This window comes from Pteropus alecto, unplaced genomic scaffold (genome assembly GCF_000325575.1).
Source record: "Pteropus alecto unplaced genomic scaffold, ASM32557v1 scaffold219, whole genome shotgun sequence".
Taxonomy (NCBI): Eukaryota; Metazoa; Chordata; class Mammalia; order Chiroptera; family Pteropodidae; genus Pteropus; species Pteropus alecto.
In genome coordinates this window covers 558,441-579,015 of record NW_006443128.1, presented here as the reverse complement: position 1 = coordinate 579,015, position 20,575 = coordinate 558,441, and the positions used below count along the sequence as shown (strand labels likewise).

General features: G+C 49.8%; 1 non-coding gene across 1 annotated transcript; it reads right to left on the bottom strand.

Annotated features, from left to right (window-relative positions):
* Positions 1–488: 488 nt before the first annotated feature.
* LOC112472125 lies at positions 489–607 on the bottom strand. Its single transcript, XR_003043525.1, has one exon. It is a non-coding gene; the product is annotated as a 5S ribosomal RNA (ribosomal RNA).
* Positions 608–20,575: the final 19,968 nt, after the last annotated feature.

Below are 20,575 nucleotides of genomic sequence, written 5' to 3'. Positions count from 1 at the left end.
AGTTCTGAGTCCTGTTGGAATCATTCCCTCACTCCTTTCTGCCATCAGTTGCTCCTCTTTCAAACCCTCTGGGCCTCTCACAGGGCACAGTGGGGGATGAGGTACAGCCCTTCTCCTTCCCACCCTCCTTAACCCTCCACGCTGCAACTGGTGTTAGGAGATGAACGAAGGTCACTTTGTGTCACCTCAGCTGGGTGACCTCCAGAAGAGAGAGTGGAGTCTGTGAGGGCAGGGTTAGAAGAGCAAGGAGAGACATCTCAAGGATGAGCGTGACACTGAGAAAATTTTAATGCATTTACATTCTACTTCTAAAAAGACTCTGGTGAGGCCCCCTTAATTCATTTATGTTTTTCAATGGGCTTTAGGGAAATCACATTAGTTATTCTTTTTTTTTTTAAGTGAGGTAACCCTTGGTTGACCTCACAAATTGCAAGGAACTTGTCAGCTTACAATCCCTTATTATTATTTTTTTTTTAAAAAATTTTTTATGCCTACAGCACTTGGTCTTCCTAGGTGGTCTCCCATCCAAGTACTAACCAGGCCCAATCCTGCTTAGCTTCCAAGATCAGATGGGATCGGGCGTGTTCAGGGTGGCATGGTTGTAGACTCACATTGGTTATTCTTTAATGAAATTATCCCCCAAATGGGATATTAATTAGATTGTGTTGTGTATCTGCAAAGCCTCGTCCTCTTTACAAAGACAATTTCTTTTTTGATAGAGACCATTTTCATCCTGTACAGGAAAGCAAAGGCAAGAATGCTTAAACATCAGAACTACAGCCTGAGAAGATTGTGGCTGAGTGGGAGGCAGCCTCTTTGTATTATTTTTTTAAACGTCTCTGCAGTGCTTAGTGATGATATTTAGGTTCGAAGTACGTAGTTAATCTGAGTGTGTTCTAAAAGAAATTTCTAAGAGGTATACTTCCCTTCTTTGGCAAGAATCCAGTGCCCTTCCTGTGCACCACAGAGGCAGGAGAAGGCTGTTTGCTCGGAGACGAGCCCTCTCGAAGGTGCCTTGTCCCAGCCTCTGGCTGCAGAGAAAAGACCTTGTGTGTAATGTCTTCTGCTTGCAGCTGCCACTGTGCTGAGGCTATCAAATGCTCTAACCCCGGTGCCCAGGGAGCTTTGCACACCCATGCCAGAGGTAGGAAATTGGAACCGAATGGGACGTGTCCCCAAGAGGATGTGTGTGGGACGGAACCTGGCCTGGGTGGTGTGTCAATGCACAGCACAGGCCACTGCACTGGGAGGCGTGTGCGGTGTGGAGCTGAGCCAGTCTCGGTCTTTCTTTTTGGTGACTCTCTTACGTTCTGCAGCGGGAGAGTTGGCTGCTCCCAGGCCCTCTTCCTCTCCTTGCCTTGGCTGGGCTAGCAAGCAGGCTTTGTCTGTCCCTGCTCTCACTGGCAGAACACCATGTAATGACCTGCAGACCCTGATGGGCCTCTCCCTGTCACGACCCTTGTTCATTAGTTCCTGTGCTAAGCCTGATGTTGACCGTCCAGCCACAGTGCTCACATTCTGTTGCACATCTCAGCAGCCTGTTCATGAGTACCTGTCTCCTGTGCTCGGCCAGGGGTCATCTCTGCTGGGCTAGGGACAACCCTTGAGCACCTCTGGACTTCTGCCCAGGGTGGGGCTGGGCCAGGGCCTGGAGTGCAGCCGAGAAAAACCGAGATCTCAGAGGAGGGACTGTGCCTGCCTGCTGAGTGGCTTCTTCCTAGGACAAGAGCTCAGGAACAGCATCAATAACAGAGGGAAAACAGAATCTTCTCAACCCCTGCCCTCCTGTGGGTGGCCACCTCCTCATTAATTGGAAACGGAGAGGAGGCAGTTGTGAAATTCAGCTCCTTTGCCATCCGTGCCTCCTGTGGACTCCTCACTGTGTTTATGGACAAATGGTCACATGCTGTTGTCGGCCTGGCCTTGGAAGGGGTCCAGCAGGAGACAGCAGACAGAGGGAGGCCAGGAGCAAACACACATTGCACAACTCAGCATGGTCATCTGTCCCCTTTGCTGAGGGCTGCCTGGAGGCAGTCAGGTGATGTTGGACTGTAGGCCCCCTGCAAGCTGCCCCACAAAGGTTGAGCACTTGTGGCATGTAACCCAGCCTTGAAGGAGAATCTGGGCACATCACTCACTGTTGCCAGCCTCAGTTTCCCCATCTGCTGGGGGTGCATGGAGGAAGTCATCATGCACTCTGCTAGGCAGGCCCTGGGTGTGGGGTGTAACCCATTGTACAGGTGGGAGAACAGTGGGCTGTGCCTGTCTCACCCTCCTCAGGGCTTGCTCTGACTGGCGGCCTGGCTGCAAGGGAGGTGCGGGAGGCCTAGCAGGTGGGGGTAGCGTGGCTGCTCTGTGGGCAGTTGAGAAACGTATTCCATGGGTAAGGTAGGGGTACTCGGGGACTCGCTCTTGTGTGATGAGTTGGAGGGATGTGGCCAGGGTGGCATTGCTTGCTCCTATTCCACTCGGCTCCTTCCAGCCAGGCGGCATCTGCAGCTACCCAGGGTTGTGACACCAGGACCCTGTGGGCACTGTCCCCTCAGTAAATGAACACCTTTAGCTCTGTGGGTGGCGTTTGCAGCTCCTGGTGGGAGGTCATGGCTCGGGGCTCTACATCTGTTAAAGTACTGATGTCACCCACAGAACTGCCACATGTCTGCAACCCAGGAGGTTGGGAAGAAAAAAAGAACTCGTACGGGATTCTTGAGGCAAAGGGAGACTTTTGAAAAGGCCTGAGATTGGCTGGGACTCCAGGACAAAAAACCTGGATGTCCTCCCCACCTCCCAGTATACTAAGACAATGGGTCCAAGAATCCCCGGAACACTGGGGCTTTGAAGCCACATTCTCTGCTGGCCTGGCCACCCAGCAGTTGTTGTCACTCACCCTCCTAGGGCTTCCATGGGCTATCTAGGCATCTCTGGGAAGTCCCAGGGGTCCCCATCACTGCCCCACAGAAGGTTCTGACCTGCTGGTTACCAGAGTAGGGCTGAAGGGCAAGTAATGTGAGCAGGCTTCTACAAAGTCCCCCAGGCTGGTGAGGGGTGGCTTTCATGTGTGCTATGCCCCTCCTGGGTGGGTGGCCAGCCTGGCCTTGCCCTACCCTAGGCTCCGAAAGTGGGGTGGATAGGCCTGGCTCTGTTCTCCTGTCCCTTGGCTCACGGCCCTGTAGAGACATTAATTTCCGAAACAAGAGAGTCCCCCTGCCCAAGTCCAGTGCTATCTGGTTAAGGATATCTCATTAGGCAGGCTGGAACCTGAATCCTTGCTCTGCATGAACTTGGGCAAACTGGCTTCTTACTGGGATGAGCATATTACCTCCTTCATAGGATGTCCTGAGACATTTGTATGTGGGAGGACATATACACAAGCCCTAAACACAGAGAATTTCAAACACTGTTAGTTCCTTTTCTCCTTATTGAAGAGGGAAGAGTGCTGAAAGTGGTTTATAGGAGCAATCCCTTGAGAGGAGTCACGGGCTTCCCCAGAGGGCTCCATTAGAGGGTGGGGCCTGAGAGGAAGTAATGAGCAAGAACAAGGTGCTGTAGCACCCCTGAGCCCTGTGCTGTATTTGAAGATCAAGACCAGGGCCCTTTCCTTAGAAGCCTGCTCTCCAGGTGGGGAGTGATGCACAGCTGACTCCAGGAAGGACCTGAGTTGGGTCAAGTTCCCAAGGGTGAGTAGCTTGGCAGACACTGGTGACACAGACAGTGCCTGGGAGGGGAGCATCGAGGGCCAGCCTGCGAGGACACAGTAAACACAATAAACAGTGATGGAACAGAGTCAGGAAGAGATGGCAAGTCCACATCATTGCATTTTGCTCCAGGACTTGGTTACATTTTAATGGTAAATGGCAAAGGATGAAATTCACCTGGCTGATGGGAATTTAAAAAGACTCTTCAGGCTTTGTTATGCAATGCTGTGGAGTGGGTAGGCTGAAATTCTGGGCTCCAAGGACCAGCAGCTTCAGAATTCCTGGGAACCTCTGATCAACACAGGTTCCTGGGATCCCCTGCAGAAATTCTGCTCGGGCCAAGGTCAGGTCATCTGCATTAAAATCCCCTTCCCAGATTTGGAACGCTGGTACAGACAACTAAGGAAAAGAACAAGGCCAGGAGTTCGGCTCTTTGCAATCTAATTATTGGAGGCTCTGGTGGTGGTGGTGGGGGTGGTGCTCTGTCTAATCTGCATAGCCCTTTCTCAGGTGGGGCAGGTCATGGCTCCCAGACACTGCCCTCTGAAAACAGGCGCAAAGTAGAAAGCCTCTGGCCTTTCTCTCTCAGCCTCTCCTCCCCCTGCTCTGAGAACTCAGCCTGGTTTAACCTCTGCAGAGGCTGACTGTTCTCCTCCTCCGGATACTCCAGGTCACGCATGGGGACGTGTGAAGGATACAACACCCACACACACCTTTGTCAACTTCTGATGGCACACTGAGCCGGATGGTGCAGGCAGCCTGCCAGGATACTGGAGGGACGAAATGTTCTGCCTGCACATTGCTGCACTCAGCTGCCACTGGGAGAACCTGTCTGGCCACTCTCACTCAGGAAGGAGCCAGAGGGAGTTGGTGCAGGACAGCACCCCCTCTGGGTATAGTGGCTCTGCCCTCCACAGGTGAGCTCAGGTGAACCCCAAAGTTGTATTTGTAATGTGGGCCCATGGGAGTCTTACAGCCTGAGGAGGCCACAAGGTCGCAGAACTTCCTGCCAGCCAGGTCACCTCTCGAGTCACCTGATGCCTCCCCTTCTTAGCCTCCTCTCTCCACGGTGGGAAGGCTCCATTCCTGTCTTTAAAGGCTGAGAAACCAGGACCAGAAGAGGTGCAGGCAGGATTTCGCTTCCTTATGTTCGTGATTCCATCAATTGGAACAGGTGATGAGCCCATAAGCCTGGCCACGAGCTTCAGCACTAGACCAGAGATCATGCTAGCTGGATTTCAGAGCCAGTTCTGATGGACCTTGTTTGCTGTAAATGCGCATCTGGAGTTTTCAGCCTGATGTTCCTGCTACACATGTTAACATCACCAGCAGGTCGAAGGGGCAGTTTCTTGGTTCGTTGGTCTAGCTTACACTTGGTAGAACACCCTGTTATCCCAGAATGTGTTCCTGTGCACATGGCTGATCTCATAGAGAAGTGATTTGAATGACCTTAGAGAGGACAGCGAATCCTGTTTTGAATCCTGGCTCTCAGAGACACTGTTTTAATTGTTCATGGCCACAGATGGGGCCCTAGGGCTGTGTCTCCCTCCTTACAAGTTGCCGTCTTCATCTGCTGGATGAGACAGCCTCTGGTTTCTCCATGACTGGTTGTGCCAGATCTCGGAGGCCATTGGCACATGCGGAGTGGTTTATTCCCGATGGCGGGAGATACTTTATGTCCTCTCCATTATTCGATTTGAGAACTCAAAGACACCTCTAAGAGAAAGACACTCAATGCTGAGCCATGTAGGCAAGGAAGTGAGAAAGGTTGGCGGAATCTGGTTAGCAGTCCTGGGGAAGGGCCTTGTGTCTTTGGGGTCTGACCCTGTAGATAGAAAGATGGATGAGTTCCCATAGCACAGCTAGAGAAAGGTCAAGCAAAGGCTTGGCTCTCGTCCCTTATGCTGTATGAGGACTTCTCTCCACCCATGAACAACTGATGGGAAAGGCCTGGGAAGGGGGTGGCCCACTTCCATCATGCCCTCCCATATGCCTGGGTCCGGTGTGGCCTGCAGGACACAGATGGACTTTAAAGTTACAGCCTCAGGGAACATGAAGAGCAGGAGACAGAGACTTCCATCTGATCTTGATTTGACTTACTGCTTGCTCATGCTTGGAGACACTTGAAGGGTATCACGCCCACACACGCCTTTGTCAATATCCGATGACCTGGGCTGAGTCATATGGCTCTGCTCAGCCTGCTCCATCACCTGTGAACAGAGGTGACATTAATTCCCACTTGTCAAAGGCTCTGCCTATTCAACGGGCCTTGCTGTGCTCTGTCTTCACAGCAGCCCTCCAGCTGGGCATACATCCCTCCTTTAGTTCCCACGCAGGAAAGGTATGTCCTGCAGAGGTTGGGAAAGCTCTCCACGCCTATGACGGGGCAATGGCAGAAGCGGTCCAGCTCACCCAAGGACCAGCTTCGATTTTCGACCCACCCATACCTGGTTCTGGTGTAAGGGACACAGAGGTGATTGAGGAACTGATGCAAAGTCTAGGGGCAGGCTCGGGCTTTCAGGGAAGAAGAACACTTCCTGGTTCAGAGCCCTGTCATCTAATGACTGGTTGTGCCAGGTCTCATAGAATCTAACATACGAGGACCCAGGGCTAATGTATTATTTACAGATTCTTTGCCAATGTGTAAGGGTCCCTGGGCCCACAGGGGAGGGAGAGCATGTCGGAGGCAGAGGCTAACCGATGGCCCCGTTGGACCCCCACATTCAGAGGGAGTAGGAACAGGACTTTTGTGATAGGCCTTCTTGCTGCACCAGTTCAGGCATTGACAAAGGGGGCTCAGAGGGTCCACAGAAGGCCCAGTGACTTGGGCTTCAATGCTCAAAGGACAGAGCCTTAGAAATCATGATGGGATGTGCATAGTGCAAGGGCTGGACCTGTGGCTGATTGCTGCCACTGGCACTGATGTTCACAATGGGAAGGGATCTGCAGTGGGTCTCTGGGGGGCATGCTGAGAATCTGAAGGGCATGTTATGGTTAAAACAATGATCAGTAGGACTACTGGTATTTTACGGTCAAGGCCAGCGACGCTTGAGTTTTTCCACAGTGGAGCAAGTCCCAAAACAGACAGAATGGCACTGTGGCTTAAACTGTCCCCTCAGTGGCTGGTTTGAGACAAAGATCCACATGAGAAGAGGGTCTGGGTGCAGTACCCATCTCTGTGTTCTGTCAAACACCATGCCTTTCTCAAATGGTTGTGATATACAGGAACTTTTAAGAAACACACCTACAACATATACTAAGGAAAGGTCAAGACTCCATTTTGCTCAGATCTTTGTTTATAATTTCAGAAAACCACATTACCAACAGTGATGCTGTGCATGGGACTGGACTCACCAAAGCAACTCCCACTATCAGGCTGGATCGCACCCGCTGCACCCTCAGAAATTTTATGTTAGATGCAAGTCTCGAAGGGCTTGATTTCATCTTCTCAGGCAGTTGTGCCTAAATAGTTATTATTGAAATAGATATCATTATAACTTACTCTTCTTTTAGTTTTTTTTTTTTATATTGACATTAAGGCATTTAAAAATCTATCATCATCATCATCATCATCATCATCATCATCATCATCATCTATCGTCTATCTGTCATCCATCCATCTATCCATCCATCCATCCACCCATCATCTATCTATCACCTTGTTGGGTATATGTATTTTATCCAGTAATTTCACTTCAGGGTAGTAAAGAGATTGTTAAAACTAATTGTTATGAAAGGGGCTGTTTGATTTGACCATCCATGCAGAAATTGCTGATGAAACTGGACCTGCTGTCCTGCCTCCTCCTGTGAACCCCGCTCTTGGAACTATGCCTGAACCTGCACCGGGGGTCCACATAGAAGGTTTATCGCTGAATCTTGGAGGGGCTCATGGGCCTCTGGGTTCCGAGGGGGTCCCCCAGCCAGGGTGATGCCTCTGCTCCCTCAGAGCCCCACAGCCAGCAAGTTCCCGGAGGTGGCAGAGTGTTTGTTTCTGGGACTTTTCAGTGGTGTTTGAAATGTGTGTTGACATAGGGCGATAAGACGGTAAGATGGGAAGTGGGAAAGGTGTGCTGGCACCACCCGGCGGGCAGCCAAAAGGCCTGCTGAATCCTTGGGCTCTTTCCAATGTTTCAAGGAGAACATCAGAGCCACTTCCTGTGTGTTTCGGGGTCCCTCTCTTAGAGATGAGGGCTTTTATGTACGATAAGGAGCTGGCTGGTCTTAACCACTTAACCTCAGCAGTGACTGTTTCACTTTTCTCCCTGCGGCAGCTATGGAATAAGTGAGTTTCTCTGTTGACTCTGCACCAGCTTTGAGAACAGTTCTAGGAGAGGGTTCCAATATTGTCTAGAGTAAAATCCTGGAAGTAAGCGTAAGGCTCTTATAGGAGACCCCTTTGCTGGACATCCTGCTGTTTGTTGGTTGTGCAAATTCTGGTGGGTTTGGTGAACAATGGGGAGGCAAGCAGACTCTTTTACTTGTAGTCACATCAGGTTCACCTTCTGGATGATTCTGAGCTGAGCAATGTGAGTGAGAGCTATCTCTGGTTACCACAGAGTCCAGCAGAGAGTAGTCCTACGGAAAACCTGCTTAGGAAGAGTGTGTGTATGCACGTGTGCATATGCACATGTGCATGCATATTCATGTGCATGTGCACAGCATGTGTGGGTGTGCATGTGGGCCATCACGTGCATGCATATGTGTGCAAGCATGTGTACTCAAGCATGCACGTATATACATGAGCATGTATGTATTGTGGTTGTATACCAGTGTATGTGTGTGTGCATCCGGAGGATCACCAGATCCTCTAGGATGAGGAAGGTTGGGTCCCCCAGTGACCCTTGGCAGTATGTGACAATCGTCAGGATTTACAGGCCCTGCTCCAGCCCCAAGTGGCATATGGAGGCCTCCATCCATGTCTTCTAGAGTCTTCTGTCAAGCCCATGGACACATCTCCTCTTCCTGTTTGAAAGACAATTCAGAGCAAATATGAGTTGACCTGTTCCTGGATCCCAGTTCCTGGGTGGGTTTGCAGCTCTCCACATTGACCAATGACAAAAAGGGGGTGGTTGGGCAGTGAGATTTCCCAAGATCCCCTGCACATGGGCTGGGATTCAGAACTGAGTTTTTCAGATGTGTGTATACCATAACCTGCACACCACCCCAGTGAAGTGTGGGGCAGCCCACCCCAAAGCAAATGTGTTAATATTTGTAGTGAAATTAAGTGGTGTAAACAAAGCTTCAGTACATTCATTGGGTGGAACTGTAAATGTGTTAAGAACCAACTTTCAGTTCTCAGAGCTTTTTGGATTTGGAATGACTGATAAGGAATTATAGACCGGCAAAAATAAACAAGCCCAGTTGACACAACTAGACTTGAAAGTCAGACCCTGGGCTTTTCGGGCACACAGTCTAATGTGTGAGCTTGCTTTAGGCCTTCGGATGGCGGTGAGGTCAAAAGTCACTCCTAGATTAGCCCCTTCCTTGGCCCCTGCTTAAAGCGGCCCAGCTGCCGCCCTGGCTTCAGCAGCAGATGGCCGCTAGCCCTGGGCAGGGCCGAGTTGGGGGCAGGGAGGCCAGTGCATGAAGCTCCCAGGTTTCAGGCTGCAGCCTTTTCCTCTCTTTCCTACTCACAACCCTGAGTGCCTGAAATAATCAACAGCTACTGAGAGGCGGCTTGGGGTGTGGGAAGCCCTTAGGTGGGAGGTGAGGTAGAGACAGGGGACATGCCGCAGCTGCTCTAGAGGAAGGAGAACAAGGAGGGGAGCCTTGCAGCTGGTAGGAAGCTGGTTCATCCCTTTGATAATCTATAGGCAGGGTGGGGGGCAGGTGGGAGTGGGTGAGTGCACCTGTAAGGATGGCAAGGGCTTTGGTCAGAGATGCTGTGTTGGGACTGGGGCGGACACAAAGCTTTTAGATGGTGTCTGCACAGGAGGGGGCATTGTGTGGGAGTCAGAGAGGGGAGGCATATTGGTCACAGTGTCATGTGGTGCTTGTCCCCCCGAGGGCACCAGACTGCCTTCTCCTCTCTGGGGCTGGGCCAACCTTCCTGTGCTATCATGTATGATGGGGGCACCCTTGGTCCTGAAATAGGCTGCCCTCTAATAGGCCCTGCAGGGCCTGGGAAGTGGGGACCCGCTGGCCCTGCATCCTGAGCTTGGGTGGGGGGTGGTCTGTAGGGCATCTGAGACATCACCTTTGACACCCCATGGCCCCGTGGGAGGGACCACCCAGGCCTTAGGGCTGCACGAGGCTGGATGAGTCCAAGACTGATTTTTACATCCCCTCAGACAGGCCTGGAGTTAGCTTTCAGTTAAACAAAATAGTGAGATGTGTTATTTTTGCACAAACTGAGATATACAGTAAACAATACTTTGTAGACCATTTAACCTGTTCTGAGGATACAGAGGTACCAGGGCTCAGAAAGTCATCTCAGGGGCAGGACTTACTGGAAAAGCTCTGGGTTTAAGACGCCCTTGGGAGCATGGGAGACATGAGGGGGTGGGGGGTTGAGGAGGAAGGGTGCCACAGTAAAGGTTCACTGGCCCGGACCAAGAGTCTAGAAACTCCTTATCATTCCATCCTTTTTTTTCCCAGTTGGAGATCAACACAAACTTTTAAGACAATTCTGCAATACACTACACATACAAAAGGCTATATGTAACTTATATGTACCTGAGAGAGTACAGTAATAAAGACACACTCACAAAGCTCCATCTAGATTAAGACAGACTGATATGCATACCTCTCAACAGTCCTAACACTTTTTCTTTCCTTTTCTCACTTTAACTGATTCTGTGTTATTCATTATCTCATCCTGTTTAAAGTTTTACTGAATATATGAATATTTGCTAAGCAATAGATTGCTAAATTTTGCCATTTTTTGAAATTTCACAAACAAAATAATATTGTATAAATTCTGGGACTTGCTTTTCTCTGCTCATGAGATTTATGTATGTTGAAGCATAGACTTGTCAGTCAATCATTTTCACTGCTGTGTGGAATTCCACTGTAAGAATTATGTGGGTCGTTTCCAGGGTTTTGTTATTGCAAACAAGGCCTATCAGAATACCCTTTAAAGGCACAGACTCCAGAGTATGGCTGCTTTGGTTCAAATCCTGGCTACCCAGTTCCAGCATATGTGACCTTTAATAAGCCCTCTGTGTTCCAGGTTCCGCACCTGTAAAATGTAGATAATAATTGTATATGCATTAAAAGGCTGCATGAAGAATCACGTGAGCTAATTCAGATAAAACACTTAAAATGACATCTAGCATGGGGCCAGTTTAAAGGATAGATGTGATGATGATGATGATGATGATGGTGATGATGATGATGATGGTGATGGTGGTCGTGGTAGCAATGATGATCTGGAGGGGATGGTGATAATGACAACTCCTTGGACACATACAGAGAAAACCCTTTATACAATACCCTAGTCTCTCTTTTACAGAAACTTTCTTTGGGTTCTCTTCTTTGAGCAAGATTAGCTTGTGACTTCTTTCCTACTTCCTTTCTCTTGCCAGAATCTGGTCTTCCGCAGTGCTGCTCCAAGTGAGGTTTTCTCTTCCGGGTATCTTTGGCCGAGCCCGGCTGAGACTTGGGGGGGCCTGCGTGATAAGTTCTGGCAGCAAGCTACTCTTGGCATGATGTGGAGTAGGTGCCCTGAAGGTTTTGCCTGAGACACCAACAGCTTCATCCATGTAGATGAGAATCTCGAAGTAGCAACCAGCTGAGAAAAACCTATAGGAAGAGGCCCAACAGGGCAGTGGAAGCTAAAGCCTGGAGATATGATGTTTTGAAAATGGGAGTTTCCAGTGAGACACATTTCAGAAGAATGAGGTGCATGCCCATCTGGTAGGACCGCTTAAGGCTTCTGCAAGTTTATTAAGTTGTGGAAAGAAGGTAGGAGGTGGGATGGGCAGCAACACCTTGTGTCCCTCCCTTTAGTCTCCTTGCTAGCCCCACCAGCGCCACCCTAGACATCGAGAAGAGAGCCACAGTGGGGTGCCCACATAGAGAGAAGGTCGTGTGAAGATGAAGGCAGAGATTGGGGTGATGCATCTACAAGCCAAAGAAAGAAACAGATTGCTCACCAACCACCAGGAGTGAGGAAAAAGGCCTAGAATAAATTCTCCTTCACAGCCTTAGAAAAAATCAGCCCTGCTGACACCTTGATCTCAAAATTCCAGCCTCTAGGACTTTGAGACAATTAATTTCACTTATTTAAGGTTTCCAGTGTGTAGTACATTGTTATAGTAACACTAGGAAACTAATACAGATAATTAAAAAAAAAAACAAAACAAAACTCCTTCAAATAGGACAGATTCTTATCCTCTTTAAGAGATTGATTTCTAAAAACTATTCTTTTGCGGTTATTAAATTTTTCTTTAAAGAATCTCTGCTACTTTAATACTCAGTATTGAAGGGGAAAACTAGACAAAATCATTCTAGGCAGAATTTGAGGGTGCCAACGTTATGGAAATTCACGTAGCTTCCGTCTGCTCTGTGCAGCGGCTCTTGAGGTCACCATAATACAGATGAAAGCTGTACAGAGGACACTGCTCTCTGCTGCTTTGCTGAAGAGACTATGACATTGAGGGAGCACAAACAGGCTGTTTCCAGCACTGCATTTATCACAAAACTGCCCCCAACATTCGTGGGCATATTGTTATGTGCACATGAGGGCAAGTTTATTGGATGAAAGGTTATAAGGATCCCCCTGGAAAAAACTGTGGTTGATTAACTGTAACCTAGAAGAACTGTCAACTCTACCTGCAATCTTATGGCAGACCTCAGAGTGTGCTTAATATGTGTGTTTATTTTGTATGACTGTTTGTTAAGCAATAGGCCGAATTAAAACTAGAAAATTCGAAGAAATGTTTTCTCGAAATAATGTTTTTCCAGAACAGTGATGTGGAAGCTGACGAAGCAGCCAGGCTGGAGTCTTACCTGCTTGGGAACAAAAGTGTAAAATGTGTCTCTGATGGGGCGTTTGGTCCTACAGACTCAGCAGACTGTGCTGGATTTTGGCCAAAGAGACTACACCCAAGCAGAAACTCATGAGTGCAACCAAACTACTGCAATTTTAAGAAGCAAAAGATTACATTGGGGCCATCTGGCAGCAGGGACTAACAGGAGGATTAAGGTTTGGGGCAGGCAGGAGGAGAGGGTGTTCCAGCCTTCTGCACTGGCCCCAGAAACACTGCCCCCAAATGAGGGGTTTTTCCTAATGCAGGTGTAACATACGCCTTTCTGTGTGGAGTGTGATGGAGGACAGCCTGATGCCCATGCCATCGCCTGCAGATGTCACAGGAACTGAAGTGAGCATCCTCAGTGTGCATGTCCATACTGTGCTCATCTTGTAGTGCGTGTGTCTTTTGCCCACTTTTGCCAACATTTCTCAACACATCTTAGCAGGCTCTGCCTCCATGTGGATATAAACATGGCTTGGTGAATTGAAAGTACTTGTGTAAAGGTGAAAACAAAGCTTAGGGCAGAAGAATTGGGTACATGCCCTCCTCAGGAACCCTGCCCCTGTGTTTAGAGTGCTCAGTGCAGGGGAGACTCTTCTGGCCAGTGTCAGGGGGACTTAGCTAAATGAAGATGCCCATGATCGTGAAGGCTCCTAAGAGTGGGTAAGGGGGTGCATGGGTTGATCAGAAACCAACATGTCAAGGACACAGATTTTTCCTTCACCCAGTGCTTTAGGAAGAAGGGCAGCGCTGATGATAGAAGGGGTCTTCAGTGTCCACTGTCAACTCCTGCCTCCATCCCCCCTCCCCTGCTAGGCAGCCAGGAGTTCTGCCCAGCAACCAGGCCACCCTCCATCTGCTGTCTGGAATAATGAGTGGGTTGATCAGAAACCAACATGTCAAGGACACAGATTTTTCCTTCACCCAGTGCTTTAGGAAGAAGGGCAGCGCTGATGATAGAAGGGGTCTTCAGTGTCCACTGTCAACTCCTGCCTCCATCCCCCCTCCCCTGCTAGGCAGCCAGGAGTTCTGCCCAGCAACCAGGCCACCCTCCATCTGCTGTCTGGAATAATGAGCCCCCCCCCCCCACCCCTAACCCCCACCCTGCTGCGGCTGGCACAAGCCAACTTTCCTTTTTCACTGGATTACCCTTTCAGCTTCCCATTGTTCTCTACTAATGGCCTTACAATGTGCTTGCCTGTTACCTCTCCTCCCCTGCTGGCGTCCAGGGAGGAAAGCCTCAATCTCTCCATCTTGAAGGGCTGGGCGTGTGTTTTAATGCGGTCCTGCTACTGGGGATGCGAGGCTCCCCTCCTGGCCTTCACTGTATCCTGGGCTCAAGTGTCATAATATTTTATGAGATGTTCCCTTCTCTAGTTGGGTCAACGACACATAGCATCTTTTGTGTCTTTTCAAGCCCTACCTCAACCCATCGCCTGGCTGTCCCCGTGCCTATGACAGTTGATCCTAGGTGCCTGAGGTGGGCTAGAGGCTGCATGGGGGTTCCCAATGCACCCTCAATTTCCTGTCACCCCTAAGAGAAGAGGCAACAGGGCAGCAGTGGTGCGTGAATAAAGTGCCCTGTGGCTGGATTAATTTTTAACTCTTTCTGGGTCGAAGGCCATATTCTGCAGGGAGAGGAGCCATTGCATTGACCTTGTGTTATTGGCCTTCTTATTATTGGCTTGTGCAGCTAGGGTCACAAAAGGTCAAGGGAGGGACCAAAACCCTCATGGGCAGAAAAAGAACCACCTTTTCCTGGGAACGTTTGAAAGCTCAGGTGTGGTGTGCAATCAACCGCCATCAGGAGTCAGGGTCATATATGGTAATGTTGTATATCAATGGCCATTGTCCTTATAGCCTAGCTGTAGAGATGAATCCAAAATAGAGGGATTTTTTTTTTTTTAATCTGAGTAGGAGATGTCAAAGCACAGAAACTACTGGGATCCTGTCTTGAGTTATTAAAATGTTGGCAGTTTTCCTGGAGGAGATTCAGCATCTGTATCTGGGGCTGCAGGAAACAGGCCAGTGGCCGAGGTGCCAGCCACTGCCCTCTCGATAGCCAAGCTCTTATCTCCACAGGCTTCTAACCCATGACATATGATTTGTGGGCAGCAGTTTCCTTCAGTGCATGTGTGAGCACGTGTGCACGTCTGCCCCATGACGGCCAGAGCACACGTCCCAGACAGCTGCCAGCTTTGTTGTCTGAGCATGTAACTTTCTCCTGATTTGCTGATCTTAAAAGCAGTGACATGCCATGTCAGAACCGCCCATAGTCCAGGCACGTGGCCTCGTCGAGTATGCAAATGAGTCTGACGGTTGCCTGTGGCCTGGGGCACCCGAGCCAGCCGCCCAGCACCACTGAGAGGCCCAGCAGGTGCCTCACAAGGCAGGTGTGTGGCTCACCATATGCTCTGGCCAGGGTCGAGTTTCTGCTGGAGGCTTTCAATTCCCCACCAGGTGAGAGAGTGGGTGGAGAGGGCCCACATCCCCTGGGGCTGCGCAAGTCACCTCTGGGCATTGGTTTGCTGTGAATTGATAGTGTTTTGTTTGTAACTTTGGAGTAGGGCAGTCCTGAAACATCGGACATGGCAGGTAGAGAAAGGACAAAAGTGGAGAGGGGGTGCTGCAGTCGACTGTGAGGAACCTCTCAACTGGGTAATTCTTAATCCTCTGCATTTTAGAGAGCTCTGTTTATGGCTGAATTAGGAACGTGTCTTCCAAATGTACCGTTCGTCTCCGCAGAGCCCGGACTCTGGCCACAAGGCCATTTAAGGCAAGGCCTCCCACTTTGTTCTCCTCAGAACACCCCGGGGAGCCTGAAAGATCCCAATACTTAGACTGCACCCAGAATGCAATGGACCCTCAGAAAGTAGGACCCAGGCATCTGTATTGTGCGTTCCTCATGGGATGTCATGTTTGAGAACCCACAACTCAGCTGCCCAAGGTAGTAGCCACTGGCCACATGTGGCCACTTACATTTAAGTTAATTGAAATAAAATTTAAAAATTAGTTTCTCAGTGCTCAGAGGCTGTAGTGACAGTGAAGAGAGAACATTTCATCATCGCAGGAAGTTTGAACGAACAGTGCTGCTGTGGAGAGTCCCACCAACCCTACTCTCACAGTGAGGCACTGAGGCCCCAGCGAGGTTACCTGGTAGCTCAGGGCATGGACAGGTCTCCTGAGCCCTCACTCCTCAGAGCCTCAGGCCGCTGGGGCACTGTGTGCCCAGAGAAAGGCCTCCAGAGAACGGAGCATGCAGAGGTGAGATGCCTTTGCCGAGCCCCTTTCAGAGTGCCGGGCTAGCTTTGGTGGGCCTCTGCGGCATGCGCTTCCAGGTGAGCCTCCTGCACTCTGCTTACACATTCATGGGGGAACCTGGCCCCGCTTCTGGGGAACCTGGCCCCACTTCAGACTTATTGCAGTGACTCTCAGAAAGCATTAATGTAATGAGCAGCCACGGGAGGATGTCTGCATGGGGCATGCTCAAAGCAGGCAGCCTCTGTCTGTCGTCTGGGTCTCGCCCTGTAATTTATTAGATGATCATTTTTGCAGCAGCAAAGGGATAATGACACATGCTGGAGATCTCTGGAATGGGATGATTTGGTTCTCATATGAGCCCAAGTGCAAACCAAAGGGCGTGGGGCAGGAACAGATTTGGACAAAAGCAGAATTGGGAGGGGGAGCTTTCTAGCAGGGCAGCATTTCACAGCACGTGCTGCCAACTGTTGCAAAAAGAGAAACCACCACCCGCGAGAGGAAGAAAGAGAAGGGAGATGTACGTATTTCTGCAGGCTGTGGCCTCCCTTCTTCTCCGTCATTGTTCTCCCAGAGGCAGCAGGTCCGCGACAGCTGGGTATCACTAACAGCTGCTTTTTCCTGGGGTGAAATTAAAAGATTAGGGGATATGGGCACGTGCTGGCCTCAGGAGCCCAAACAATGCTTGATTTAGGGTGAAACTTGTCTGGGGACGCTGACAAAGGAGGAGGCTCCGAGTTGGCTAGGGGTCAGAGTGGGGGGCTGGCTCTGCCTGAGACAAAAGGGCCAAGGAGGGGGAGGGGCAGAGGGCTTGGGGTGCCGGGCAGAGTGAAAAGAGGCCTCAGTAGCAGCTGCTCGGCTCCAGAAATTTGAGACGGGTCTTTTCACAAACACAAACGCTGGAGAAGAATAGGGGGCCATGCTTAGCTGAAATGACTCGTTTACAAATGAAAAGGAGATTGAGAGCCCTTGCGTTTTCCAAGTTTTCACCTAAGAGGATGGAAAATGATTAGTGCGCTGGAGAGCACGCGGCAGGCAAGAAGTGTGCCGCGGAGCAGATGGGGAGCCACCCGGCACTGTGCCTCTCTGTTTACATAACAATCATGGGCCCTGCCGGTGGGTGCGGGAGCCCAGCCCCTCAGTGTCCAGCGCAGACGCCTGGCCATGGACTTCCATGGCTGCAGATCTAGCCCGGGCCCCACGGGAGGACTTTATTGAAGCCTGTGTGGATGTGAATTTATGCGCCAGGCTAAATTAAATACACTTCATAGCCAAAAAGCCACAAATGACTTCCCTGGGAGGCAGACCCACTGAGGTGGGCACACAGTGGTTGTTGTCCCCAGGAGGGACGTTTAACTTTCTGCTGGTTGTTTGGTGATGGCCAGGATAGCCCGTTAGAGGGGATCCCTGGCCTGCACTGTGTGACGAGAGGTGTTTAAACATGAGAGCGCACACAGCCTAGCCCCAAAGACAAGGCCATGGGAATGGCTCCTCCACTGGTGCCACCCAAAGAGTGATGTAGCAAGCAGGTGCAACCACCAGGTGTCCCACACACCTCCAGGGGTCCAAGGGCGGGGCCCTTGGGTTTGGATTGCCTTGCTTCTGGAATAGTCCTGCTGACCAGGCACAACTTAGTCTCACTGTGAGGGAACGTCAGACAAACCGCACTTGAAGGACAGTTTACGGAATACCTAGCCTGTATGCCTACTCACGTCCAAAGGCAAAGAAATTCTGGAGACATGCTAGAGAGGTGGCTGGCGAGTGTGGCCTACTCTGTGTGAGTTTGCTATACATGCATTTTTAAAAGAGCTGGCAAAGTCTGAATGAAGGCTTCAGATTAGACATTGGGATTGAATCTGGGTTAATTTTCAGGTTTTTATGATTCTACTGTGGTTACATAAGAGAATCTTTTAGGAAACATATGGTATTTAGGATAAAGGGCATCATTGCTGCAATTCTCATATAGTTCAGAAAAAATACACACACACACACACACACACACTGAGACAGAGAGACAGAAACAGAGACAGAGACAGAGAGAGACAGAGATAGAGATGGAGGGAGGGAGGGAGAGAGGAAAAAAGTAAAATTGGTAAAGTGTCCTTAACTGGAAAGTCCCATTGGAGGTGTTTTGATAACATTGCACTACTGCAACTTTCCTCCAAGTCTGAGATTATGTCAAAATACAGATGTTAAAGGTAAAAGACAGGACAATGTAGGCATAAAGGCTTGAGGAGTCACTCTTGCTCCCTAACTGGGTTCGCCTGGAAGTCCACAGTTCTGAGCCTTCTTGGTGCCTCGCTTCACCCAGGAGTCATGGGCCAAGTGTCCTGGGGGAAAGCCTGGCATCCTTATCAGCTCCTAGTGCACTTGTGTGGGCACAATTTCTGCCAGCTGGGGTCCTGTGTGCAAGAGAGAGCAGTGCCACTGTTGGGCCAGTCTGGAGGACAGGTGACTGTGGCTGTGGGAGGCTGTCAGGTCCCCAGTGGGAAGGTCTCCTGTGGGCCTGGGACAGGTGTCTACTGCTGACCTGATTGTAGCTTTGAGGAAGGATGGGGCTTCACTGGGGGTAAGAGGGAGGAAGGCTATCCCAGAGATGTCCCTGTGCATCCCAGGTGGCAGCCACCTACGAGGAGTCATTCCTGGTGATGCACATTTTCACTCCATCCGTTGAGTCATTGTTACATGTCAAATTCTATTAACCGCCCTCCCATTAAGTTTGTTTAAGCCCAGTTTAACTAATTTTGCTGTGTTTATTCTCACTTCTGCCTACTCATTTGTGTCACCTGGAGAGTTTATTAAGAAATGCCCAGGCCTCCTCCTATAACACCTCCATCAGAGTCTTAGGGGTTGGGGGAGCTGGGCATTCTTGTACTTTATTTAAAAAGTTACTTTAAGGGGTTTGAATGTGCACTTAGCATTGCAAAGGGTTGTGTGGAAGGTTGGACTCAACGACCTGACTTATGTTTTTAAAACAATCAGGAACATCGCTACCTCAGGGGTGGTCTTTAGGGCAGGTCAGGCGTAGGGTCATGCTGACAGAGGCCTCATAACACAAAGGCTGATGTTGAGAGCCTGGCGTCCTTTAAATCCCCACCCCAACTCTTGCTTAGAGGTCAATGGAGTTTGCCCTGAGAAGGGCAAGTTGTGAAACCATGCGATTTCAGACACCAGTGGTAGGAAGACTGGGCATCTATAGGACATAGATCCTGATGGTGCAAAACCCAGGGCTTTCCCATAAGCCCCGCTGGGCATGGTCTGTGGTTAGTGCTGGTGCAGAGCAAGAACCTGAAAGAAGGCTGCAGGGATCCTTTCCTGCCAATTTAAAAACTACTAAGTTGATTTCAGCAGTCAAATTTTAGCCACTTCTTCCTTTTAGGATTTCTGGAGCATATATGTACTATCTTTGCTTTCGTTTAGAATGTGTCATTCTCTGTGTTTTTACACAATGTCAGAGGCAGTAGGATTGTTTCCACGACACAGAACGGAACTCAGGGGAATTTAGCTCCCCTGCCAACTATTCTGCCCATGGTAATGGCCACGAGAGGTACACGTGCCAGGCTCCATGGAGAGTGGAGGGGATGTCCGGGGTGTCTGGAGGAGCCGTACGGCTCTGCCTTGAGGTGAATTATTTAGAGAAGAATGCTTCCAAAGGCATCCACACAGGCTATCCCCCTTGTCTGGGACCTGCAGTCTGGCTCTGAAACTCACAGGAATGTGCTCTATCTGCAGGAAGGCAAGGGAGGCACTGCTGTGAGACACATAATGAATGGCCGGACGAGGGTAAAAGAATGAAGTCCCTCGACTGGACCTCAGGTTCTGTCTCAGTCTCACCATAGAACAGGTGGCTTGAACAGCAAACATTCATTCCTCACAGCTCTGGAGGCTGGAAGTCTGAGATCAGGAGGCCACCATGGCCAGGTTCTGGTGAGGGCTCTCTTCATGGCTTGTAGACAGTCACCTTCTCATTGTCCCCACATGGCGGACAGAGCTCTAGTCTCTTTTTCTTTCTAGAAGGCCCTAACCCCACCATGAGGGCGCCACCCTCATGACCTCATCTACACCTAATCACCTCCCAAAGGCCCCACCTCCAAATGCCATACCATCTGGGGTTAGGGCTTCAACTTGTGAATTTTGGGGGAACACATTTAATGCATTATCAGTCCAGATGACCAAAAGGAGCTTGCTTTCCCAACGGCATCTCGTGCCAAGCTTAATCTCATATATATATGAAATATATTTGCAAAGGGTTTATGGAAGGGTGAGTGAAGTTGAACGCTATGTCCAGAGATGCAGGGCAAAGTTAGGGAAATTGTTGGTTACCAAACCAAAAAAAAATTAAGAAAAGTTATCAACTAGAAAAGAGTTATTTTGTTACTTTTTGATAAGGTCATTTTCAATTCTTTGGAGAGACTTCAATCCCTCAGTTCTCAGTGTCACAGGACATGTTACGTTTACGTTTCTGTCTGTCCCTTCATCGTCTCAGCTTCTCCAAAATCTCTTTCTTGCTGAGAGACTGCTCACACTGCTGGGAGAAGCTGTGTGTCCCTGGCGACTTTAAGAAAAAGGAAGAGCCAGTGCAGAAAACACTTCCCTGCTCTTTCTGCCTCCTGAATGGAGTGGTTTTAGTGATAAGCAGGTTTGGGG